Here is a 4,932-nt window from a genome sequence, read left to right as displayed (position 1 = left end):
GCTTGTATTTAAAGACACAGCAAAGTACACAGAATAACATAGGCTCATCCAGAGTTCACAACTATTCACATCTTTTCATACTTGTTTTCAGTGTGTTATATATTTTTTAAAGAAAGACCCTTTTCTTATCACCCCCTGTCCTGTTCCTTTCCTCACTCTTTTCTGGTTATCTACCCCATGTGTGTTAATAGACGTCTTCTCCAGTTTTAATATGTGTATATGCATTCAGGAGCAACATAAGGCACTCTTTGGGCTTTGGCTTTGAGTTGATGTCAATGTCTAAACACATTGGTCTGATAAGAACAGATACTACACTTGATCTTAGCCAAAAGGCCGAGAAGCAGCCTGGTCTGTGGTGGCGCAGTGGATAAAGCGTTAACCTGGAATGCTGAGGTCACGGGTTCAAAACTCTGGGCTTGCCCGGTCAAGGCACATATGGGAGTTGATGGTTCCTGTTTCTCCCCCTTCTCTCTCTCTCTCTCTCTCTCTCTCTCTCTCTCTCTCTCTCTCTCTCCTGCCATCTCTCTAAAATGAATAAAATAAAAAAAATTTTAAACACATTGATCTGAGTCTTGCTTTCTTCACTGGAACTTGAGGTTTTGAGATCACAGGGTAATTTCTCCATCCAAAGGAACTTAACCTGGATTCAAGAACATCATCTGGGCCCTGGCCGGTTGGCTCAGTGGTAGAGCATCGGCCTGGCGTGCAGGAGTCCCAGGTTCGATTCCCAGCCAGGGCACACAGGAAAAGCGCCCATCTGCTTCTCCACCCCTCCCCCTCTCCTTCCTCTCTGTCTCTCTCTTCCCCTCCCGCAGCCAAGGCTCCATTGGAGCAAGGTTGGCCCGGGCGCTGAGGATGGCTCTATGGCCTCTGCCTCAGGCGCTAGAATGGCTCTGGTTGCAACAGAACGACCCCCCAGATGGGCAGAGCATCGCCCCCTGGTGGGTGTGCTGGGTGGATCCCGATCGGGTGCATGCGGGAGTCTGTCTGACTGCCTCCCCGTTTCCAACTTCAGAAAAATACAAAAAAAAAAAAAAAAAAAAGAACATCATCTGCTTAAGGGATACTTCTCTGTTTCAGAAACTTACAGACAAAACATCTGTTCTCTGCACAGAATGTGGATTTCTTCCCATTCCCACACAATATGGTTTTCTTCTTGTTCCCTGGAACACCAAGGCTGCTCACAGTAACCAGGCAAGGAAAGTTACAATTGAAATGCACTTGACACGCCCCATGGGAGCACCGAGCATCCTCCCAGCATGAGGGTTTGCAGAGCCCCCACCCCCACCCCTATCCTAACTGTCAGGATCTCAGTGGGAAATTCTGAGGTCTGGCCCAGAAAGGACAGCCCTGGCAAGGAAGGAAGTGCAGAAGTGCAGACACGGAATAGGGGAACATGATGACTGCAGGTCTTCGCAACATGAGCTACAAACACACCTATGATGTCCAGACACCTGCGAGGGGTTTTCCAGGTATTATTTTTAATTACCCACATGGTAGTTTTGTCACATGTTTATTTTTAAAGATTTTATTTATTGATTTTACAGAGAGGAGGTGGGGGGAGAGAAAACTATCAACTCATAGTTGTTTCACTTTAGTTGTTCATTGGTTGTTTGTCTTATGTGCTTTGATTAGACAAGCCCAGGGTTTTGAACAGGCGACCTCAGCATTCCAGGTTGATGCTTTATCCACAGGAACACCACAGGTCAGGCTCCAGGCATTCTTTTATTCATGCAACAAACACCTGTTGACAGCCTACTATGTGCTCTGAAGCAGTATCTCAGTGGTTAGGGATTTGATGTGGAGACCTGAATTCCAGCCCTGGCTGTATATCTTCAGGCAAGTTTTTTACCTCTCTGAGCTTTGGTTCCCTTAACCTTGTAAGGACAATTATCCTAGTATCTATTCACAGGATCACTTTAAGGATTAAACGAGTTGATGTATGTAAACAGTGCTTGGCACAGAGTAAGAATGTAATAATTATTTGTTGTTTTGTCTTATTAATATTGCTTTTAATCAGGCACTAGGCTAGGCTATGGAGACACAGAGATGGACAAAACCTGGCCCAACCCTCCAAGACTTCGTAAGCTAGTTGGCTGCCTCCAGATGCTTCTCTTTCTTCCTGAAATAAAAAAAAAAAAGTGCATAAAGTGCTAATTACTTCCACACCATCAAAGCAATGACTGGCCATCATCTTGGGAGAAGACAAGGACAGCAGAAGTAGAGGAAAATAACAAGTCTGCAGCCTCTTCCCCAGGGCTCAGGAAGCCCTGCTCTGGGAGCTGTGTGCCGGGTGCTATAAATAGCAGAGGCATACTTGGGATTAAGGCCTGTCAATCACAAGTCTGGGAAGTTGTGATTTTCCTTAGACAAATCCTATTGTTGCTGGGGGAAATAAAACAAGACTGCCTTTTTTTTTTTTTTTTTAAAGATGTTTGCAAAGATAGAATTGGCTAAATGACTCTAAAACTTACCAGAAATTTCATTTTCTTGGTTGTTGGGTCTTCTTGTTTAGTTGTGGTCACACATACATTTTAAAGATGTATTTTTAGGTTGCAGTCACCTCCCACCTCAAAATTTATAGCACCTGCATTTATCACTAAAATGCAGAATAGACCCACTCAGCAAGGAGGACGACAACACATCTGTGATAATTCATAGCTATGGAATTCACGAGTTTCATATTTAATTTTACAATTGACCACTTGAAATTGATCCATGCCAGTATTTGCCTGTGAAGTAGTCTGTTTTGTACATAAAATAGGCCCAATCTTTGTGTTTATGTCGTAAGTATGGACACCAAATCCTTAAATGGTTAGTAGAAAAAATATCCTCTTAAAACTTGGACTCAAATTCTTGGCCCAGGAACTGAGTTCAGACCCCGGCTGTATTGTATCCTCAACAAGTCAGTTTCCTGGCATGGACAGACTCCTTCCTTGGAAGGAAGGCACCAGGAATCTTTGAATGTAGCGCAGGATGAGTTTTAGGTGGGTTCTCAGTCCTAACGTCTTTAAGGATGGAGAGCTTAGGGGCGGTCCCGGGGAGGATTTTGATAGACTATTCATCAGCTCTCCAGGTGTGTCTTTTAGGGTCATGGTCTTCACTGATTGGTCAGTGCCAGGACAGGGGGTCATTAGTCAATGTAGCTGGTCCAAAGCTTCCCTTTATCTGGTTTTACTGCTTCTCTGGGCCTGGAGCTAAAACACAACTGAGGCCTAGATGTCATCTCCAGGGCTTACTGCTTGAAGGAGTGGTCGAACAGAGGGCTTATATGGGGGGGGGGTCATATGAGGCTATTTTCCTGCTGCTCCTCCGAGGGACCTAAAACTACATGACTAGCAAAATGCCAGGGGAGGAAAAGTCAGGGGAGGTTCCTAATCTTATGACCAACGATATGAAATTAAGGGGTCTAAACCACATGATCAGTTAAGAGAGGAAAGGTCACCCTAGGGACAAGATCCTTGTTTTCCCAGTTTTGCCCATTGCTAAGCACTAGGGCTTTCCACCTTGGGACCGTCTGTGTCTGGCCTGTAGTTCTTGCTCTGTTCATGGGTGTGTCTATCTAACTGCCTACCACATCGGTTCAGTGTCATGGGCATTAGCACAAGTGACCCCACTTGGGCCTGCAGTTTTCTCTTCATCACTGCATAAGTTAGCACTTATTTGGGTTTGCAGTCTTAAAGGCAAAGTTTAGCTAAATATCCTCAATTCCCAGCTGACTGGGCCTCAAAGCCCAGGCTGATGACTGAGCTCTTTCTTCTTGACCATGGCACACGCTGCCTCTCACTCTCTGTTATGTCAAATGCTAGATATCATGCAGTCTAATAAAAATGTAGCAGAATTCACACTTTCCTCCTGTCTTACACACACACACACACACACACACACACACACACACACACACACACTTAATGCTCACAGCCCTGCATGTTCTCTCTGTGACAGAACTTCAAAATCAGCAGAACTCTGGGGAGGAAGCTGGGTCTGCATTTTCAGTTCCGTTCTGCTCTGTGAATCAGGAGTCCCTGCTTTCCCATCCCGGTCACGGAGTGGTCCTGACATGTCCCTGAGTAGAGGGAGAGATTTATGGGCTGATCCTGGTCCAAGTCAGAGAGAGGAGTATTCTTTAGAAACACAACCATCTGATGATTATTTTGACACACTATCTGGTAATCCCCAGCAAATCTGCATGTTCATAGAAATCATTTACTCAAAGCGGGGGGAGTTGGATACAAGAAAATAGCTTTACATAATAACAGTAGCTTGCTTTGATTAGTTCAGTTCAGTTCTTGCTGCTGAATTAAAGACAAAGCCAAACTTTTGGAAGTTTTTGCAGAACAATAAACAAAACAGGAGTAGTAAATTAAGACTAACTCCGGTCTCAACCTGCACGTCGTTATTGCCTCTAATGAGCAGGGAGATGTAAACAGGATCAAGGAGTAAAAACCATCGATAATCTCCTTAGCGTTCTGGATAATTTCTTGGTTTCTTTCCTACATCGAGGGCTCTAAGCCTAATATTTGTTGTCTTTTTGGCAGTAACTTCTGCAAAGAAGCACTCTTTTGTTTCCTAAAATCTCAATGTCGTTTTGTTCACTTGCTCCCCAAAATGTGATAGCCATTTCCAGTTGCACCTAGTTGTTTTTGTTTGTTTGTTTTTATCTATTTCTTTTTTTTTAAGTGAGAGGAAGGGAGATGAACAGACAGACTCCTGCATGTGCCCTGATGGGTATCCACCTGGCAAGCCCCCTACCAATCGAGCCATGGCTGCAGGAGGGGAAGAGAGAGCAAAAGAGAGAAGGGAGAGGGGGAGGGGGAGGAGAAGCTGTTGGTTCCTTCTCCTGTGTACCCTGACCAGGAATCAAACCCAGGACGTTCACATGCTAGGCTGATGCTCTACCACTGAGCTAACCAGCCAGGGTATCTTTTTTAT

At 44.7% G+C, this 4,932-nt stretch overlaps 1 pseudogene; it reads right to left on the bottom strand.

Annotated features, from left to right (window-relative positions):
- Positions 1 to 248: 248 nt before the first annotated feature.
- On the bottom strand, positions 249 to 345 carry LOC136327708 (U2 spliceosomal RNA; annotated as a pseudogene).
- Positions 346 to 4,932: the final 4,587 nt, after the last annotated feature.

The sequence above is a fragment of the Saccopteryx bilineata genome, chromosome 2 (assembly GCF_036850765.1).
Source record: "Saccopteryx bilineata isolate mSacBil1 chromosome 2, mSacBil1_pri_phased_curated, whole genome shotgun sequence".
Taxonomy (NCBI): Eukaryota; Metazoa; Chordata; class Mammalia; order Chiroptera; family Emballonuridae; genus Saccopteryx; species Saccopteryx bilineata.
The sequence above is the reverse complement of the archived record's forward strand: the minus strand, read 5'-3'. Positions and strand labels throughout refer to the sequence as shown.